A 23,881-nucleotide genomic window follows, 5' to 3' on the forward strand; every position below is an offset into this window, starting at 1 on the left:
CTCAATAAATAGGCTTATTAAATAGGTTCATTAAATACTTATTAAATAGGCTTATTAAATAGGCTTATTTCAGCAACTTAGATTTATTAAATAGGCCTATTAAATAGGCTTATCAAATAGACTTATTAAATAGGCGCATTAAATAGGCTTATTTAATAGGCTTATTAAATAGACTTATTAAATAGGCTCAATAAATAGGCTTATTAAATAGGCGTATTAAATAGGCTTATTAAATAGGCTTATTAAATAGGGTTATTAAATAGGCTTACTAAATAGGCTTATTAAATAGGCTTATTAAATAGACTTATTAAATAGGCTCATTAAATAGGCACAATAAATAGGCTTATTAAATAGGGTCAATAAATAGGCTTATTAAATAGGCTCAATAAATAGGCTTATTAAATAGGCTCAATAAATAGGCGTATTAAATAGGCGCATTAAATACTTATTAAATAGGCTTATTTAATAGGCTTATTAAATAGACTTATTAAAAAGGTTCAATATATAGGCTTATTAAATAGGCCTATTAAATAGGCTTATCAAATAGACTTATTAAATAGGCGCATTAAATACTTATTAAATAGGCTTATTTAATAGGCTTATTAAATAGACTTATCAAATAGGCTCAATAAATAGGCTTATTAAATAGGCTTATTAAATAGACTTATTAAAGAGACTTATTAAATAGGCTTATTAAATAGACTTATTAAATAGGCTTTTTAAAAAGGCTTATTAAATAGACTTATCAAATAGGCTCATTAAATACTGATTAAATAGGTTTATTAAATAGGCGTATTAAATAGACATATTAAACAGCCTCACTAAATAGGCTTATTTTAGCAACTTAGGCTTATTAAATAGGCTTATTTAAGCAACTTATGCATATTAAAATAGCCTTATTAAATAGGCTTATTTCAGCAACTTAGGCTCATTAAATAGGCTTATTTCAGCAACTTAGACTTATTAACTAGGCTTATTAAATAGGCTTATTAAATAGACTTATTAAATAGGCTCATTAAATACTTATTAAATAGGCTTATTAAATAGGCTTATTAAATAGACTTATTAAATAGGCTCAATAAATAGGGTTATTAAATAGGCTTATTAAATAGGCTTATTAAATAGGCTTATTAAATAGGCTTATTAAATAGGCTTATTAAATAGGCTTATTAAATAGGCTTATTCCATAGACTTATTAAATATGCTCATTAAATAGGCTCAATAAATAGGCTCATTAAATAGGCTCAATAAATAGGCTTATTAAATAGGCTCAATAAATAGGCTTATTAAATAGGCTCAATAAATAAGCTTATTAAATAGGTTCATTAAATACTTATTAAATAGGCTTATTAAATAAACTTATTAAATAGACTTATTAAATAGGCTTATTAAATAGACTTATTAAATAGGCTTTTTAAAAAGGTTTATTAAATAGACTTATTAAATAGGCTCATTAAATACTGATTAAATAGGTTTATTAAATAGGCGTATTAAATAGGCTTATTAAATAGGCTTATTAAATAGGCTTATTAAATAGGCTTATTAAATAGACTTATTAAATAGCCTCATTAAATAGGCTTATTTTAGCAACTTAGGCTTATTAAATAGGTTTATTTCAGCAACTTAGACTTATTAAATAGCCTTATTAAATAGGCTTATTTCAGCAACTTAGGCTTATTTCAGCAACTTATGCTTATTAAATAGCCTTATTAAACAGGTTTATTTCAGCAACTTAGGCTTATTAAATAGCATTTTTAAATAGGTTTATTTCAGCAACTTAGACTTATTAAATATACCTTTTTAAATAGGCTTAGTTCAGAAACTTAGGCTTTTTAAATAGGCTTATTTCAGCAACTTAGGCTCATTAAATAGCCTTATTAAATAGGCTTATTTCAACAACTTAGGCTTATTAAATAGCCTTATTAAATAGACATTTCAGAAACTTAGGCTCAATAAATATGCTTATGAAATATGCTTTTTTCTGCAACTTAGACTTATTAGATAGGCCTATTAAATAGGCTTATTTTAGCAACTTATGCTTATTAAATATGCTTATTTCAGCAACTTAGGCGTATTAAATAGCATTATTAAATAGGTTTATTTCTGCAACTTAGACGTATTAAATAGCCTTATTAAATAGGCTTATTTCAGCAACTTAGGCTTATTAAATAGGCTTATTTCAGCAACTTATGCTTATTAAATAGCCTTATTAAACAGGTTTATTTCAGCAACTTAGGCGTATTAAATAGCATTTTTAAATAGGTTTATTTCAGCAACTTAGACTTATTAAATAGACCTTTTTAAATAGGCTTATTAAATAGGCTTATTAAATAGACTTATCAAATAGCCTCATTAAATAGGCCTATTTTAGCAACTTTGGCTTATTAGATAGGCTTATTTCAGCAACTTAGACTTATTAAATAGGCTTATTTCAGCAACTTAGGCTTATTAAATAGGCTTATTTCAGCAACTTAAGCTTATTAAATAGCCTTATTTCAGCAACTTAGACTTATTAAATAGGCTTATTTCAGCAACTTAGGCTTATTAAATAGGCTTATTAAATAGGCTTATTAAATAGACGTATTAAATAGCCTCATTAAATAGCCTTATTTTAGCAACTCAGGCTTATTAAATAGGCTTATTTCAGCAAGTTAGGCTTATTAAATAGGCTTATTTCAGCAACTTAGACTTATTAAATAGCCCTATTAAATAGGCTTATCAAATAGACTTATTAAATAGGCGCATTAAATAGGCTTATTTAATAGGCTTATTAAATAGACTTATTAAATAGGCTCAATAAATAGGCTTATTAAATAGGCGTATTAAATAGGCTTATTAAATAGGCTTATTAAATAGGGTTATTAAATAGGCTTACTAAATAGGCTTATTAAATAGGCTTATTAAATAGACTTATTAAATAGGCTCATTAAATAGGCACAATAAATAGGCTTATTAAATAGGCTCAATAAATAGGCTTATTAAATTGGCTCAATAAATAGGCTTATTAAATAGGCTCAATAAATAGGCGTATTAAATAGGCGCATTAAATACTTATTAAATAGGCTTATTTAATAGGCTTATTAAATAGACTTATTAAAAAGGCTCAATATATAGGCTTATTAAATAGGCCTATTAAATAGGCTTATCAAATAGACTTATTAAATAGGCGCATTAAATACTTATTAAATAGGCTTATTTAATAGGCTTATTAAATAGACTTATCAAATAGGCTCAATAAATAGGCTTATTAAATAGGCTTATTAAATAGACTTATTAAAGAGACTTATTAAATAGGCTTATTAAATAGACTTATTAAATAGGCTTTTTAAAAAGGCTTATTAAATAGACTTATCAAATAGGCTCATTAAATACTGATTAAATAGGTTTATTAAATAGGCGTATTAAATAGGCTTATTAAATAGGCTTATTTCAGCAACTTAGACTTATTAACTAGGCTTATTAAATAGGCTTATTAAATAGACTTATTAAATAGGCTCATTAAATACTTATTAAATAGGCTTATTAAATAGGCTTATTAAATAGACTTATTAAATAGGCTCAATAAATAGGGTTATTAAATAGGCATATTAAATAGGCTTATTAAATAGGCTTATTAAATAGGCTTATTAAATAGGCTTATTAAATAGGCTTATTAAATAGACGTATTAAATAGCCTCATTAAATAGCCTTATTTTAGCAACTCAGGCTTATTAAATAGGCTTATTTCAGCAAGTTAGGCTTATTAAATAGGCTTATTTCAGCAACTTAGATTTATTAAATAGGCCTATTAAATAGGCTTATCAAATAGACTTATTAAATAGGCGCATTAAATAGGCTTATTTAATAGGCTTATTAAATAGACTTATTAAATAGGCTCAATAAATAGGCTTATTAAATAGGCATATTAAATAGGCTTATTAAATAGGCTTATTAAATAGGGTTATTAAATAGGCTTACTAAATAGGCTTATTAAATAGGCTTATTAAATAGACTTATTAAATAGGCTCATTAAATAGGCACAATAAATAGGCTTATTAAATAGGCTCAATAAATAGGCTTATTAAATAGGCTCAATAAATAGGCTTATTAAATAGGCTCAATAAATAGGCGTATTAAATAGGTGCATTAAATACTTATTAAATAGGCTTATTTAATAGGCTTATTAAATAGACTTATTAAAAAGGCTCAATATATAGGCTTATTAAATAGGCCTATTAATTAGGCTTATCAAATAGACTTATTAAATAGGCGCATTAAATACTTATTAAATAGGCTTATTTAATAGGCTTATTAAATAGACTTATCAAATAGGCTCAATAAATAGGCTTATTAAATAGGCTTATTAAATAGACTTATTAAAGAGACTTATTAAATAGGCTTATTAAATAGACTTATTAAATAGGCTTTTTAAAAAGGCTTATTAAATAGACTTATCAAATAGGCTCATTAAATACTGATTAAATAGGTTTATTAAATAGGCGTATTAAATAGGCTTATTAAATAGGCTTATTTCAGCAACTTAGACTTATTAACTAGGCTTATTAAATAGGCTTATTAAATAGACTTATTAAATAGGCTCATTAAATACTTATTAAATAGGCTTATTAAATAGGCTTATTAAATAGACTTATTAAATAGGCTCAATAAATAGGGTTATTAAATAGGCTTATTAAATAGGCTTATTAAATAGGCTTATTAAATAGGCTTATTAAATAGGCTTATTAAATAGGCTTATTCAATAGACTTATTAAATATGCTCATTAAATAGGCTCAATAAATAGGCTCATTAAATAGGCTCAATAAATAGGCTTATTAAATAGGCTCAATAAATAGGCTTATTAAATAGGCTCAATAAATAGGCTTATTAAATAGGCTCATTAAATACTTATTAAATAGGCTTATTAAATAGACTTATTAAATAGACTTATTAAATAGGCTTATTAAATAGACTTATTAAATAGGCTTTTTAAAAAGGCTTATTAAATAGTCGTATTAAATAGGCTGATTAAATACCGATTAAATAGGTTTATTAAATAGGCGTATTAAATAGGCTTATTAAATAGGCTTATTAAATAGGCTTATTAAATAGGCTTATTAAATAGACTTATTAAATAGCCTCATTAAATAGGCTTATTTTAGCAACTTAGGCTTATTAAATAGGTTTATTTCAGCAACTTAGGCTTATTAAATAGCATTTTTAAATAGGTTTATTTCAGCAACTTAGACTTATTAAATATACCTTTTTAAATAGGCTTATTTCAGCAACTTAGGCTTATTAAATAGCCTTATTAAATAGGCTTATTTTAGCAACTTAGGCTTATTAAATAGCCTTATTAAATAGACATTTCAGAAACTTAGGCTCAATAAATATGCTTATGAAATATGCTTTTTTCTGCAACTTAGACTTATTAGATAGGCCTATTAAATAGGCTTATTTTAGCAACTTATGCTTATTAAATATGCTTATTTCAGCAACTTAGGCGTATTAAATAGCATTATTAAATAGGTTTATTTCTGCAACTTAGACGTATTAAATAGCCTTATTAAATAGGCTTATTTCAGCAACTTAGGCTTATTAAATAGGCTTATTAAACAGGTTTATTTCAGCAACTTATGCTTATTAAATAGCCTTATTAAACAGGTTTATTTCAGCAACTTAGGCGTATTAAATAGCATTTTTAAATAGGTTTATTTCAGCAACTTAGACTTATTAAATAGACCTTTTTAAATAGGCTTATTAAATAGGCTTATTAAATAGACTTATCAAATAGCCTCATTAAATAGGCCTATTTTAGCAACTTTGGCTTATTAGATAGGCTTATTTCAGCAACTTAGACTTATTAAATAGGCTTATTTCAGCAACTTAGGCTTATTAAATAGGCTTATTAAATAGGCTTATTAAATAGACTTATTAAATAGGCTTATTAAATAGGCTTATTAAATATGCTTAATAAATAGGCTTATTAAATAGGCTCAATAAATAGGCTTATTAAATAGGCTCATTAAATACTTATTAAATAGGCTTATTAAATAGACTTATTAAATAGACTTATTAAATAGGCTTATTAAATAGGTTTATTAAGTAGGCTTATTAAATAGGCTTATTAAATAGGCTTATTAAAGAGACGTATTAAATAGCCTCATTAAATAGCCTTATTTTAGCAACTCAGGCTTATTAAATAGGCTTATTTCAGCAACTTAGGTGTATTAAATAGGCTTATTAAATAGGCTTATTAAATAGGCTTATTAAATAGACTTATTAAATAGGCTCATTAAATAGGCTCAATAATTAGCTTATTAAATAGGCTCAATAAATAGGCTTATTAAATAGGCTCAATAAATAGGCTTATTAAATAGGCTCAATAAATAGGCTTATTAAATAGGCTCATTAAATACTTATTAAGTAGGCTTATTAAATAGACTTATTAAATAGACTTATTAAATAGGCTTATTAAATAGACTTATTAAATAGGCTTTTTAAAAAGGCTTATTAAATAACCTTATTAAATAGGCTCATTAAATACTGATTAAATAGGTTTATTAAATAGGCGTATTAAATAGGCTTATTAAATAGGCTTATTAAATAGGCTTATTCAATAGGCTTATTAAATAAACTTATTAAATAGCCTCATTAAATAGGCTTATTTTAGCAACTTAGGCTTATTAAATAGGTTTATTTCAGCAACTTAGACTTATTAAATAGCCTTATTAAATAGGCTTATTTCAGCAACTTAGGCTTATTTCAGCAACTTACGCTTATTAAATAGCCTTATTAAACAGGTTTATTTCAGCAACTTAGGCTTATTAAATAGCATTTTTAAATAGGTTTATTTCAGCAACTTAGACTTATTAAATATACCGTTTTAAATAGGCTTAGTTCAGAAACTTCGGCTTAATAAATAGGCTTATTTCAGCAACTTAGGCTTATTAAATAGCCTTATGAAATAGGCTTATTTTAGCAACTTTGACTTATTAAATCGACTTATTAAATAGACATTTCAGCAACTTAGGCTCATTAAATAGCCTTATTAAATAGGCTTATTTCAGCAACTTAGGCTTATTAAATAGCCTTATTAAATAGGCTTATTTTAGCAACTTAGACTTATTAAATATGCTTATTTCAGCAACTTAGGCGTATTAAATAGCATTATAAAATAGGTTTATTTCTGCAACTTAGACTTATTAAATAGCCTTATTAAATAGGCTTATTTCAGCAACTTAGGCTTATTAAATAGGCTTATTTCAGCAACTTATGCTTATTAAATAGCCTTATTAAACAGGTTTATTTCAGCAATTTAGGCATATTAACTAGCATTTTTAAATAGGTTTATTTCAGCAACTTAGACTTATTAAATAGACCTTTTTATATAGGCTTAGTTCAGCAACGTAGGCTTATTAAATAGGCTTATTTCAGCAACTTATGCTTATTAAATAGCCTCATTAAATAGGCTTATTTCAGCAACTTAGGCTTATTAAATCGACTTATTAAATAGACATTTCAGCAACTTAGGCTCATTAAATAGGCTTATGAAATATGCTTATTTCTGCAACTTAGACTTATTAGATAGGCCTATTAAATAGGCTTATTTCAGCAACTTAGGCTTATTAAATAGGCTTATTTCAGCAACTTAGGCTTATTAAATAGGCTTATTTCAGCAACTTAAACTTATTAAATAGCCTTATTTCAGCAACTTAGGCTTATTAAATAGGCTTATTTCAGCAACTTAGGCTTATTAAATAGCCTTATTTCAGCAACTTAGACTTATTAAATAGGCTTATTCAGCAACTTAGGCTTATTAAATAGCCGTATTAAATAGGCTTATTTCAGCAACTTAGGCTTATTAAATAGGCTTATTAAATAGACATATTAAATAGGCTTATTAAATAGGCTTATTAAATAGGCTTAATAAATAGGCTTATTAAATAGGCTCAATAAATAGGCTTATTAAATACGCTCATTAAATACTTATTAAATAGGCTTATTAAATAGACTTATTAAATAGGCTTTTTAAAAAGGCTTATTAAATAGACTTATTAAATAGGCTCATTAAATAGGCTTATTAAATAGGCTTATTAAATAGGCTTATTAAATAGACTTATTAAATAGCCTCATTAAATAGGCTTATTTTAGCAACTTAGGCTTATTAAATAGGCTTATTTCAGCAACTTAGACTTAATAAATAGCCTTATTTCAGCAACTTAGGCTTATTAAATAGCCTTATTTCAGCAACTTAGACTTATTAAATAGGCTTATTCAGCAACTTAGGCTTATTAAATAGCCTTATTAAATAGGCTTATTTCAGCAACTTAGGCTTATTAAATCGGCTTATTTCAGCAACTTAGACTTATTAAAAAGGTTTCTTTCAGCAACTTAGGCTTATGAAATAGGCTTTTCAGCAACTTAGGCTTATTAAATAGGCTTATTTTAGCAACTTAGACTTATTAAATAGGCCTATTAAATAGGTTTATTAAATAGACTGATTAAATAGGCTCATTAAATACTTATTAATTGGGCTCATTAAATAGGCTTATTAAATACACCTATTAAATAGGCTCAATAAATAGGCTTATTAAATAGGCTTATTAAATAGGCTCAATAAATAGGCTTATTAAATAGGCTTATTAAATAGGCTTATTAATAGGCTTATTAAATAGACTTATTAAATAGGCGTATTAAATAGGCTTATTAAATAGACTTATTAAATAGCCTCATTAAATAGGCTTATTTTAGCAACTTAGGCTTTTTAAATAGGTTTATTTCAGCAACTTAGACTTATTAAATAGCCTTATTAAATAGGCTTATTTCAGCAACTTAGGCTTATTAAATAGGCTTATTACAGCAACTTACGCTTATTAAATAGCCTTATTAAACAGGTTTATTTCAGCAACTTAGGCTTATTAAATAGCATTTTAAATAGGTTTATTTCAGCAACTTAGACTTATTAAATATACCTTTTTAAATAGGCTTAGTTCAGAAACTTCGGCTTATTAAATAAGCTTATTTCAGCAACTTAGGCTCATTAAATAGCCTTATTAAATAGGCTTATTTCAGCAACTTAGGCTTATTAAATAGCCTTATTAAATAGGCTTATTTTAGCAACTTAGACTTATTAAATCGACTTATTAAATAGACATTTCAGCAACTTAGGCTCATTAAATAGGCTTATGAAATATGCTTATTTCTGCAACTTAGACTTATTAGATAGGCCTATTAAATAGGCTTATTTTAGCAACTTAGGCTTATAAAATATGCTTATTTCAGCAACTTAGGCGTATTAAATAGCATTATAAAATAGGTTTATTTCTGCAACTTAGACTTATTAAATAGCCTTATTAAATAGGCTTATTTCAGCAACTTAGGCTTATTAAATAGGCTTATTTCAGCAACTTATGCTTATTAAATAGCCTTATTAAACAGGTTTATTTCAGCAATTTAGGCTTATTAAATAGCATTTTTAAATGGGTTTATTTCATCAACTTAGACTTATTAAATAGACCTTTTTATATAGGCTTAGTTCAGCAACGTAGGCTTATTAAATAGGCTTATTTCAGCAACTTATGCTTATTAAATAGCCTTATTAATCAGGTTTATTTCAGCAACTTAGGCGTATTAAATAGCATTTTTAAATAGGTTTATTTCAGCAACTTAGACTTATTAAATAGACCTTTTTAAATAGGCTTAGTTCAGAAACTTCGGATTATTAAATAGGCTTATTTCAGTAAATTAGGCTTATTAAATAGCCTCATTAAATAGGCTTATTTCAGCAACTTAGGCTTATTAAATCGACTTATTAAATAGACATTTCAGCACCTTAGGCTCATTAAATAGGCTTATGAAATATGCTTATTTCTGCAACTTAGGCTTATTAAATAGGTTTATTTCAGCAACTTAGACATTAAATAGCCTTATTTCAGCAACTTACGCTTATTAAATAGACTTATTTCAGCAACTTAGGCTTATTAAATAGCCTTATTAAATAGGCTTATTTCAGCAACTTGGGCCTATTAAATAGGCTTATTTCAGCAACTTACGCTGATTAAATAGGCTTATTTCAGCAACTTAGACTTATTAAATAGCCTTATTTCAGCAACTTAGACTTATTAAATAGGCTTATTTCAGCAACTTATGCTTATTAAATATACTTATTTCAGCAACTTAGGCTTATTAAGTAGGCTTATTTCAGCAACTTAGACTTATTAAATAGCCTTATTTCAGCAACTTAGGCTTATTAAATAGGCTTATTTCAGCAAATTAGGCTTATTTAAATAGCCTTATTTCAGCAACTTAGACTTATTAAATTGGCTTATTCAGCAACTTAGACTTATTAAATAGGCCTATTAAATAGGCTTATTAAATATACTTATTAAATAGGCTCATTAAATACTTATTAAATAGGCTTATTAAATAGACTTATTAAATAGGCTTAATAAATAGGCTTATTAAATAGGCTTATTAAATAGGCTTATTAAATAGGCATACTAAATAGGCATACTAAATAGTTTATTAAATAGGCTTATTAAATAGGCTCAATAAATAGGCTTATTAAATAGGCTTATTAAATAGGCTTATTAAATAGGCTCATTAAATAGCTTATTAAATAGACATATTACATAGGCATATGAAATAGGCTCAATAAATAGGCTTATTAAATAGGCTCAATAAATAGGCTTATTAAATAGGCTCAATAAATAGGCTTATTAAATAGGCTTATTAAATAGGCTTATTAAATAGGCTCAATAAATAGGCTTATTAAATAGGCTTATTAAATAGGCTTATTAAATAGGCTTATTAAATAGACTTATTAAATAGGCGTATTAAATAGGCTTATTAAATAGACTTATTAAATAGCCTCATTAAATAGGCTTATTTTAGCAACTTAGGCTTTTTAAATAGGTTTATTTCAGCAACTTAGACTTATTAAATAGCCTTATTAAATAGGCTTATTTCAACAACTTAGGCTTATTAAATAGGCTTATTTCAGCAACTTACGCTTATTAAATAGCCTTATTAAACAGGTTTATTTCAGCAACTTAGGCTTATTAAATAGCATTTTTAAATAGGTTTATTTCAGCAACTTAGACTTATTAAATATACCTTTTTAAATAGGCTTAGTTCAGAAACTTCGGCTTATTAAATAGGCTTATTTCAGCAACTTAGGCTCATTAAATAGCCTTATTAAATAGGTTTATTTCAGCAACTTAGGCTTATTAAATAGCCTTATTAAATAGGCTTATTTTAGCAACTTAGACTTATTAAATCGACTTATTAAATAGACATTTCAGCAACTTAGGCTCATTAAATAGGCTTATGAAATATGCTTATTTCTGCAACTTAGACTTATTAGATAGGCCTATTAAATAGGCTTATTTTAGCAACTTAGGCTTATTAAATATGCTTATTTCAGCAACTTAGGCGTATTAAATAGCATTATAAAATAGGTTTATTTCTGCAACTTAGACTTATTAAATAGCCTTATTAAATAGGCTTATTTCAGCAACTTAGGCTTATTAAATAGGCTTATTTCAGCAACTTATGCTTATTAAATAGCCTCATTAAATAGGCTTATTTCAGCAACTTAGGCTTATTAAATCGACTTATTAAATAGACATTTCAGCAACTTAGGCTCATTAAATAGGCTTATGAAATATGCTTATTTCTGCAACTTAGACTTATTAGATAGGCCTATTAAATAGGCTTATTTCAGCAACTTAGGCTTATTAAATAGGCTTATTTCAGCAACTTAGGCTTATTTCAGCAACTTACGCTTATTAAATAGCCTTATTAAACAGGTTTATTTCAGCAACTTAGGCTTATTAAATAGCATTTTTAAATAGGTTTATTTCAGCAACTTAGACTTATTAAATATACCGTTTTAAATAGGCTTAGTTCAGAAACTTCGGCTTAATAAATAGGCTTATTTCAGCAACTTAGGCTCATTAAATAGCCTTATTAAATAGGCTTATTTCAGCAACTTAGGCTTATTAAATAGCCTTATTAAATAGGCTTATTTTAGCAACTTAGACTTATTAAATATGCTTATTTCAGCAACTTAGGCGTATTAAATAGCATTATAAAATAGGTTTATTTCTGCAACTTAGACTTATTAAATAGCCTTATTAAATAGGCTTATTTGAGCAACTTAGGCTTATTAAATAGGCTTATTTCAGCAACTTATGCTTATTAAATAGCCTTATTAAACAGGTTTATTTCAGCAATTTAGGCATATTAACTAGCATTTTTAAATAGGTTTATTTCAGCAACTTAGACTTATTAAATAGACCTTTTTATATAGGCTTAGTTCAGCAACGTAGGCTTATTAAATAGGCTTATTTCAGCAACTTATGCTTATTAAATAGCCTCATTAAATAGGCTTATTTCAGCAACTTAGGCTTATTAAATCGACTTATTAAATAGACATTTCAGCAACTTAGGCTCATTAAATAGGCTTATGAAATATGCTTATTTCTGCAACTTAGACTTATTAGATAGGCCTATTAAATAGGCTTATTTCAGCAACTTAGGCTTATTAAATAGGCTTATTTCAGCAACTTAGGCTTATTAAATAGGCTTATTTCAGCAAATTAAACTTATTAAATAGCCTTATTTCAGCAACTTAGGCTTATTAAATAGGCTTATTTCAGCAACTTAGGCTTATTAAATAGCCTTATTTCAGCAACTTAGACTTATTAAATAGGCTTATTCAGCAACTTAGGCTTATTAAATAGCCGTATTAAATAGGCTTATTTCAGCAACTTAGGCTTATTAAATAGGCTTATTAAATAGACATATTAAATAGGCTTATTAAATAGGCTTATTAAATAGGCTTAATAAATAGGCTTATTAAATAGGCTCAATAAATAGGCGTATTAAATACGCTCATTAAATACTTATTAAATAGGCTTATTAAATAGACTTATTAAATAGGCTTTTTAAAAAGGCTTATTAAATAGACTTATTAAATAGGCTCATTAAATAGGCTTATTAAATAGGCTTATTAAATAGGCTTATTAAATAGACTTATTAAATAGCCTCATTAAATAGGCTTATTTTAGCAACTTAGGCTTATTAAATAGGCTTATTTCAGCAACTTAGACTTAATAAATAGCCTTATTTCAGCAACTTAGGCTTATTAAATAGCCTTATTTCAGCAACTTAGACTTATTAAATAGGCTTATTCAGCAACTTAGGCTTATTAAATAGCCTTATTAAATAGGCTTATTTCAGCAACTTAGGCTTATTAAATCGGCTTATTTCAGCAACTTAGACTTATTAAAAAGGTTTCTTTCAGCAACTTAGGCTTATGAAATAGGCTTTTCAGCAACTTAGGCTTATTAAATAGGCTTATTTTAGCAACTTAGACTTATTAAATAGGCCTATTAAATAGGTTTATTAAATAGACTGATTAAATAGGCTCATTAAATACTTATTAATTGGGCTCATTAAATAGGCTTATTAAATACACCTATTAAATAGGCTCAATAAATAGGCTTATTAAATAGGCTTATTAAATAGGCTCAATAAATAGGCTTATTAAATAGGCTTATTAAATAGGCTTATTAATAGGCTTATTAAATAGACTTATTAAATAGGCGTATTAAATAGGCTTATTAAATAGACTTATTAAATAGCCTCATTAAATAGGCTTATTTTAGCAACTTAGGCTTTTTAAATAGGTTTATTTCAGCAACTTAGACTTATTAAATAGCCTTATTAAATAGGCTTATTTCAGCAACTTAGGCTTATTAAATAGGCTTATTACAGCAACTTACGCTTATTAAATAGCCTTATTAAACAGGTTTATTTCAGCAACTTAGGCTTATTAAATAGCATTTTAAATAGGTTTATTTCAGCAACTTAGACTTATTAAATATACCTTTTTAAATAGGCTTAGTTCAGAAACTTCGGCTTATTAAATAAGCTTATTTCAGCAACTTAGGCTCATTAAATAGCCTTATTAAATAGGCTTATTTCAGCAACTTAGGCTTATTAAATAGCCTTATTAAATAGGCTTATTTTAGCAACTTAGACTTATTAAATCGACTTATTAAATAGACATTTCAGCAACTTAGGCTCATTAAATAGGCTTATGAAATATGCTTATTTCTGCAACTTAGACTTATTAGATAGGCCTATTAAATAGGCTTATTTTAGCAACTTAGGCTTATAAAATATGCTTATTTCAGCAACTTAGGCGTATTAAATAGCATTATAAAATAGGTTTATTTCTGCAACTTAGACTTATTAAATAGCCTTATTAAATAGGCTTATTTCAGCAACTTAGGCTTATTAAATAGGCTTATTTCAGCAACTTATGCTTATTAAATAGCCTTATTAAACAGGTTTATTTCAGCAATTTAGGCTTATTAAATAGCATTTTAAATGGGTTTATTTCATCAACTTAGACTTATTAAATAGACCTTTTTATATAGGCTTAGTTCAGCAACGTAGGCTTATTAAATAGGCTTATTTCAGCAACTTATGCTTATTAAATAGCCTTATTAATCAGGTTTATTTCAGCAACTTAGGCGTATTAAATAGCATTTTTAAATAGGTTTATTTCAGCAACTTAGACTTATTAAATAGACCTTTTTAAATAGGCTTAGTTCAGAAACTTCGGATTATTAAATAGGCTTATTTCAGTAAATTAGGCTTATTAAATAGCCTCATTAAATAGGCTTATTTCAGCAACTTAGGCTTATTAAATCGACTTATTAAATAGACATTTCAGCACCTTAGGCTCATTAAATAGGCTTATGAAATATGCTTATTTCTGCAACTTAGGCTTATTAAATAGGTTTATTTCAGCAACTTAGACATTAAATAGCCTTATTTCAGCAACTTACGCTTATTAAATAGACTTATTTCAGCAACTTAGGCTTATTAAATAGCCTTATTAAATAGGCTTATTTCAGCAACTTGGGCCTATTAAATAGGCTTATTTCAGCAACTTACGCTGATTAAATAGGCTTATTTCAGCAACTTAGACTTATTAAATAGCCTTATTTCAGCAACTTAGACTTATTAAATAGGCTTATTTCAGCAACTTATGCTTATTAAATATACTTATTTCAGCAACTTAGGCTTATTAAGTAGGCTTATTTCAGCAACTTAGACTTATTAAATAGCCTTATTTCAGCAACTTAGGCTTATTAAATAGGCTTATTTCAGCAAATTAGGCTTATTTAAATAGCCTTATTTCAGCAACTTAGACTTATTAAATTGGCTTATTCAGCAACTTAGACTTATTAAATAGGCCTATTAAATAGGCTTATTAAATATACTTATTAAATAGGCTCATTAAATACTTATTAAATAGGCTTATTAAATAGACTTATTAAATAGGCTCAATAAATAGGCTTATTAAATAGGCTTATTAAATAGGCTTATTAAATAGGCATACTAAATAGGCATACTAAATAGTTTATTAAATAGGCTTATTAAATAGGCTCAATAAATAGGCTTATTAAATAGGCTTATTAAATAGGCTTATTAAATAGGCTTATTAAATAGACTTATTAAATAGGCGTATTAAATAGGCTTATTAAATAGACTTATTAAATAGCCTCATTAAATAGGCTTATTTTAGCAACTTAGGCTTTTTAAATAGGTTTATTTCAGCAACTTAGACTTATTAAATAGCCTTATTAAATAGGCTTATTTCAACAACTTAGGCTTATTAAATAGGCTTATTTCAGCAACTTACGCTTATTAAATAGCCTTATTAAACAGGTTTATTTCAGCAACTTAGGCTTATTAAATAGCATTTTTAAATAGGTTTATTTCAGCAACTTAGACTTATTAAATATACCTTTTTAAATAGGCTTAGTTCAGAAACTTCGGCTTATTAAATAGGCTTATTTCAGCAACTTAGGCTCATTAAATAGCCTTATTAAATAGGTTTATTTCAGCAACTTAGGCTTATTAAATAGCCTTATTAAATAGGCTTATTTTAGCAACTTAGACTTATTAAATCGACTTATTAAATAGACATTTCAGCAACTTAGGCTCATTAAATAGGCTTATGAAATATGCTTATTTCTGCAACTTAGACTTATTAGATAGGCCTATTAAATAGGCTTATTTTAGCAACTTAGGCTTATTAAATATGCTTATTTCAGCAACTTAGGCGTATTAAATAGCATTATAAAATAGGTTTATTTCTGCAACTTAGACTTATTAAATAGCCTTATTAAATAGGCTTATTTCAGCAACTTAGGCTTATTAAATAGGCTTATTTCAGCAACTTATGCTTATTAAATAGCCTCATTAAATAGGCTTATTTCAGCAACTTAGGCTTATTAAATCGACTTATTAAATAGACATTTCAGCAACTTAGGCTCATTAAATAGGCTTATGAAATATGCTTATTTCTGCAACTTAGACTTATTAGATAGGCCTATTAAATAGGCTTATTTCAGCAACTTAGGCTTATTAAATAGGCTTATTTCAGCAACTTAGGCTTATTAGATAGGCTTATTTCAGCAACTTAAACTTATTAAATAGCCTTATTTCAGCAACTTAGGCTTATTAAATAGGCTTATTTCAGCAACTTAGGCTTATTAAATAGCCTTATTTCAGCAACTTAGACTTATTAAATAGGCTTATTCAGCAACTTAGGCTTATTAAATAGCCGTATTAAATAGGCTTATTTCAGCAACTTAGGCTTATTAAATAGGCTTATTAAATAGACATATTAAATAGGCTTATTAAATAGGCTTATTAAATAGGCTTAATAAATAGGCTTATTAAATAGGCTCAATAAATAGGCTTATTAAATACGCTCATTAAATACTTATTAAATTGGCTTATTAAATAGACTTATTAAATAGGCTTTTTAAAAAGGCTTATTAAATAGACTTATTAAATAGGCTCATTAAATACTGATTAAATAGGTTTATTAAATAGGCGTATTAAATAGGCTTGTTAAATAGGCTTATTAAATAGGCTTATTAAATAGGCTTATTAAATAGACTTATTAAATAGCATTAATAAATAGGCTTATTATATAGGCTCAATAAATAGGCTTATTAAATAGGCTCATTAAATAGGCTTAATTAATAGGCTTATTAAATAGGCTTATTAAATAGACTTATTAAATAGACTTATTAAATAGACTTATTAAATAGGCTAATTAAATAGGCTTATTAAATTTGCTTAATAAATAGGCTTATTAAATAGGATCAATAAATAGGCTTATTAAATAGGCTCATTAAATATTTATTAAATAGGCTTATTAAATAGACTTATTAAATAGACATATTAATAAGGCTTATTAAATAGGCTTATAAAATAGGCTTATTAAATTGGCTTATTAAATAGACTTATTAAATAGCCTCATTAAATAGGCTTATTTTAGCAACTTAGGCTTATTAAATAGGCTTATTTCAGCAACTTAGACTTAATAAATAGCCTTATTTCAGCAACTTAGGCTTATTAAATAGCCTTATTTCAGCAACTTAGACTTATTAAATAGGCTTATTCAGCAACTTAGGCTTATTAAATAGCCTTATTAAATAGGCTTATTTCAGCAACTTAGGCTTATTAAATCGGCTTATTTCAGCAACTTAGACTTATTAAAAAGGTTTCTTTCAGCAACTTAGGCTTATGAAATAGGCTTTTCAGCAACTTAGGCTTATTAAATAGGCTTATTTTAGCAACTTAGACTTATTAAATAGGCCTATTAAATAGGTTTATTAAATAGACTGATTAAATAGGCTCATTAAATATTTATTAATTGGGCTCATTAAATAGGCTTATTAAATACACCTATTAAATAGGCTCAATAAATAGGCTTATTAAATAGGCTTATTAAATAGGCTCAATAAATAGGCTTATTAAATAGGCTTATTAAATAGGCTTATTAATAGGCTTATTAAATAGACTTATTAAATAGCCTCATTAAATAGGCTTATTAAATAGACTTATTAAATAGCCTCATTAAATAGGCTTATTTTAGCAACTTAGGCTTTTTAAATAGGTTTATTTCAGCAACTTAGACTTATTAAATAGCCTTATTAAATAGGCTTATTTCAGCAACTTAGGCTTATTAAATAGGCTTATTACAGCAACTTACGCTTATTAAATAGCCTTATTAAACAGGTTTATTTCAGCAACTTAGGCTTATTAAATAGCATTTTAAATAGGTTTATTTCAGCAACTTAGACTTATTAAATATACCTTTTTAAATAGGCTTAGTTCAGAAACTTCGGCTTATTAAATAGGCTTATTTCAGCAACTTAGGCTCATTAAATAGCCTTATTAAATAGGCTTATTTCAGCAACTTAGGCTTATTAAATAGCCTTATTAAATAGGCTTATTTTAGCAACTTAGACTTATTAAATCGACTTATTAAATAGACATTTCAGCAACTTAGGCTCATTAAATAGGCTTATGAAATATGCTTATTTCTGCAACTTAGACTTATTAGATAGGCCTATTAAATAGGCTTATTTTAGCAACTTAGGCTTATAAAATATGCTTATTTCAGCAACTTAGGCGTATTAAATAGCATTATAAAATAGGTTTATTTCTGCAACTTAGACTTATTAAATAGCCTTATTAAATAGGCTTATTTCAGCAACTTAGGCTTATTAAATAGGCTTATTTCAGCAACTTATGCTTATTAAATAGCCTTATTAAACAGGTTTATTTCAGCAATTTAGGCTTATTAAATAGCATTTTTAAATGGGTTTATTTCATCAACTTAGACTTATTAAATAGACCTTTTTATATAGGCTTAGTTCAGCAACGTAGGCTTATTAAATAGGCTTATTTCAGCAACTTATGCTTATTAAATAGCCTTATTAATCAGGTTTATTTCAGCAACTTAGGCGTATTAAATAGCATTTTTAAATAGGTTTATTTCAGCAACTTAGACTTATTAAATAGACCTTTTTAAATAGGCTTAGTTCAGAAACTTCGGATTATTAAATAGGCTTATTTCAGTAAATTAGGCTTATTAAATAGCCTCATTAAATAGGCTTATTTCAGCAACTTAGGCTTATTAAATCGACTTATTAAATAGACATTTCAGCACCTTAGGCTCATTAAATAGGCTTATGAAATATGCTTATTTCTGCAACTTACGCTGATTAAATAGGCTTATTTCAGCAACTTAGACTTATTAAATAGCCTTATTTCAGCAACTTAGACTTATTAAATAGGCTTATTTCAGCAACTTATGCTTATTAAATATACTTATTTCAGCAACTTAGGCTTATTAAGTAGGCTTATTTCAGCAACTTAGACTTATTAAATAGCCTTATTTCAGCAACTTAGGCTTATTAAATAGGCTTATTTCAGCAAATTAGGCTTATTAAATAGCCTTATTTCAGCAACTTAGACTTATTAAATTGGCTTATTCAGCAACTTAGACTTATTAAATAGGCCTATTAAATAGGCTTATTAAATAGACTTATTAAATAGGCTCATTAAATACTTATTAAATAGGCTTATTAAATAGACTTATTAAATAGGCTCAATAAATAGGCTTATTAAATAGGCTTATTAAATAGGCTTATTAAATAGGCATAGTAAATAGGCATACTAAATAGTTTATTAAAGAGGCTTATTAAATAGGCTCAATAAATAGGCTTATTAAATAGGCTTATTAAATAGACTTATTAAATAGGCTCAATAAATAGGCTTATTAAATAGGCTTATTAAATAGGCTTATTAAATAGGCTCATTAAATAGCTTATTAAATAGACATATTACATAGGCATATGAAATAGGCTCAATAAATAGGCTTATTAAATAGGCTCAATAAATAGGCTTATTAAATAGGCTCAATAAATAGGCTTATTAAATAGGCTTATTAAATAGGCTTATTAAATAGGCTCAATAAATAGGCTTATTAAATAGGCTTATTAAATAGGCGTATTAAATAGGCTTATTAAATAGACTTATTAAATAGCCTCATTAAATAGGCTTATTTTAGCAACTTAGGCTTTTTAAATAGGTTTATTTCAGCAACTTAGACTTATTAAATAGCCTTATTAAATAGGCTTATTTCAGCAACTTAGGCTTATTAAATAGGCTTATTTCAGCAACTTACGCTTATTAAATAGCCTTATTAAACAGGTTTATTTCAGCAACTTAGGCTTATTAAATAGCATTTTTAAATAGGTTTATTTCAGCAACTTAGACTTATTAAATATACCTTTTTAAATAGGCTTAGTTCAGAAACTTCGGCTTATTAAATAGGCTTATTTCAGCAACTTAGGCTCATTAAATAGCCTTATTAAATTGGCTTATTTCAGCAACTTAGGCTTATTAAATAGCCTTATTAAATAGGCTTATTTTAGCAACTTAGACTTATTAAATCGACTTATTAAATAGACATTTCAGCAACTTAGGCTCATTAAATAGGCTTATGAAATATGCTTATTTCTGCAACTTAGACTTATTAGATAGGCCTATTAAATAGGCTTATTTTAGCAACTTAGGCTTATTAAATATGCTTATTTCAGCAACTTAGGCGTATTAAATAGCATTATAAAATAGGTTTATTTCTGCAACTTAGACTTATTAAATAGCCTTATTAAATAGGCTTATTAAATAGGCTCAATAAATAGGCTTATTAAATATGCTCGTTAAATACTTATTAAATAGGTGTATTAAATAGACTTATTAAATAGACTTATTAAATAGGCTTTTTAAATAGGCTCATTAAATAGGCTTATTAAGTAGGCTTATTAAATAGGCTTATTAAATAGACTTATTAAATAGGCATATTAAATAGGCTTAATAAATAGGCTTATTAAATAGGCTCAATAAATAGGCTTAATAAATAGGCTTAATAAATAGGCTTATTAAATAGGCTCAATAAATAGGCTTAATAAATAGGCTCATTGAATACTCTTTAAATAGGCTTATTAAATAGACGTATTAAATAGACTTATTAAATAGGCTTATTAAATAGGCTTATTAAATAGGCTTATTAAATAGGCTTATTAAATAGGCTTATTAAATAGACTTATTAAATAGGCATATTAAATAGGCTTAATAAATAGGCTTATTAAATAGGCTCAATAAATAGGCTTAATAAATAGGCTTAATAAATAGGCTTATTAAATAGGCTCAATAAATAGGCTTAATAAATAGGCTCATTGAATACTCTTTAAATAGGCTTATTAAATAGACGTATTAAATAGACTTATTAAATAGGCTTATTAAATAGGCTTATTAAATAGGCTTATTAAATAGACTTATTAAATAGCCTCATTAAATTTTAGCAACTTAGGCTTATTAAATAGGCTTATTTCAGCAACTTAGACTTATTGAGTAGCCTTATTTCAGCAACTTAGGCTTATTAAATAGGCTCATTTCAGCAACTTAGGCTTATTAAATAGCCTTATTTCAGCAACTTAGACTTATTAAATTAGTTTATTCAGCAACTTAGGCTTAATAAATAGGCTTATTTCAGCAACTTAGACTTATTAAATAGGCCTATTATATAGGCTTATTAAATAGACTTATTAAATAGGCTTATTAAAAAGGCTTATTAAATAGACTTAATAAATAGGCTCATTAAATATTTATTAAATAGGTTTATTAAATAGGCGTATTAAATAGGCTTATTAAATAGGCGTATTAAATAGGCTTATTAAATAGGCTTATTAAATGGACTTATTAAATAGCCTCATTAAATAGGCTTATTTTAGCAACTTAGGCTTATTAAATAGGTTTATTTCAGCAACTTAGACTAATTAAATAGCCTTATTAAATAGGCTTATTTCAGCAACTTAGGCTTATTAAATAGGCTTATTTCAGCAACTTACGCTTATTAAATAGCCTTATTAATCAGGTTTATTTCAGCAACTTGGGCGTATTAAATAGCATTTTTAAATAGGTTTATTTCAGCAACTTAGACTTATTAAATAGACCTTTTTAAATAGGCTTAGTTCAGAAACTTAGGCTTATTAAATCGGCTTATTTCAGCAACTTAGGCTCATTAAATAGCCTCATTAAATAGGCTTATTTCAGCAAATTAGGCTTATTAAATAGCCTTATTAAATAGGCTTATTTTAGCAACTTTGACTTATTAAATCGACTTATTAAATAGACATTTCAGCAACTTAGGCTCATTAAATAGGATTATGAAATATGCTTATTTCTGCAACTTAGACTTATTAGATAGGCCTATTAAATAGGCTTATTTCAGCAACTTAGGCTTATTAAATAGGCTTATTTCAGCAACTTAGGCTTATTAAATAGGCTTATTACAGCAACTTAGACTTATTAATTAGCCTTATTTCAGCAACTTACGCTTATTAAATAGGCTTCTTTCAGCAACTTAGGCTTATTAAATAGCCTTATTAAATAGGCTTATTTCAGCAACTTGGGCTTATTAAAGAGGCTTATTTCAGCAACTTACGCTGATTAAATAGGCTTATTTCAGCAACTTAGATTTATTAAATAGCCTTATTTCAGCAACTTAGACTTATTAAATAGGCTTATTTCAGCAACTTAGACTTATTAAATATGCTTATTTCAGCAACTTAGACTTATTAAATAGCCTTATTTTAGCAACTTAGGCTTATTAAATAGGCTTATTTCAGCAACTTAGGCTCATTAAATAGCCTTATTTCAGCAACTTAGACTTATTAAATAGGCTTATTTCAGCAACTTAGGCTTATTAAATAGGCTTATTCAGCAACTTAGGCTTATTAAATAGGCTTATTAAATAGGCTTATTTCAGCAACTTAGGCTTATTAAATAGGCTTATTGAGCAACTTGGGCTTATTAAATAGGCTCATTAAATACTTATTAAATAGGCTCATTAAACAGGCTTATTAAATAGACTTATTAAATAGGTTCGATAAATAGGCTTATTAAATAGTCTCATTAAATAGGCTTAATTAATAGGCTTATTAAATAGGCTTATTAAATAGGCTTATTAAATAGGCTCAATAAATAGGCTTATTAAATATGCTCGTTAAATACTTATTAAATAGGTGTATTAAATAGACTTATTAAATAGACTTATTAAATAGGCTTTTTAAATAGGCTCATTAAATAGGCTTATTAAGTAGGCTTATTAAATAGACTTTTTAAACAGCCTCATTAAATAGGCTTATTTTAGCAACTTAGGCTTATTAAATAGGCTTATTTCAGCAAATTAGACTTATTAAATAGGTCTATTAAATAGGCTTATTAAATAGACTGATTAAATAGGCTCATTAAATACTTATTAAATAGGCTTATTAAATAGGCTTATTAAATAGGCTTATTAAATAGGCTTATTAAATAGGCTTATTAAATAGACTTATTAAATAGGCATATTAAATAGGCTTAATAAATAGGCTTATTAAATAGGCTCAATAAATAGGCTTAATAAATAGGCTTAATAAATAGGCTTATTAAATAGGCTCAATAAATAGGCTTAATAAATAGGCTCATTGAATACTCTTTAAATAGGCTTATTAAATAGACGTATTAAATAGACTTATTAAATAGGCTTATTAAATAGGCTTATTAAATAGGCTTATTAAATAGACTTATTAAATAGCCTCATTAAATTTTAGCAACTTAGGCTTATTAAATAGGCTTATTTCAGCAACTTAGACTTATTGAATAGCCTTATTTCAGCAACTTAGGCTTATTAAATAGGCTCATTTCAGCAACTTAGGCTTATTAAATAGCCTTATTTCAGCAACTTAGACTAATTAAATTAGTTTATTCAGCAACTTAGGCTTAATAAATAGGCTTATTTCAGCAACTTAGACTTATTAAATAGGCCTATTATATAGGCTTATTAAATAGACTTATTAAATAGGCTTATTAAAAAGGCTTATTAAATAGACTTAATAAATAGGCTCATTAAATATTTATTAAATAGGTTTATTAAATAGGCGTATTAAATAGGCTTATTAAATA

The sequence above is a fragment of the Petromyzon marinus genome, unplaced genomic scaffold (assembly GCF_048934315.1).
Source record: "Petromyzon marinus isolate PM22_M1 ecotype Great Lakes invasive population unplaced genomic scaffold, UKy_Petmar_22M1.pri1.0 PM_G_Scaffold_43, whole genome shotgun sequence".
Taxonomy (NCBI): domain Eukaryota; kingdom Metazoa; phylum Chordata; class Hyperoartia; order Petromyzontiformes; family Petromyzontidae; genus Petromyzon; species Petromyzon marinus.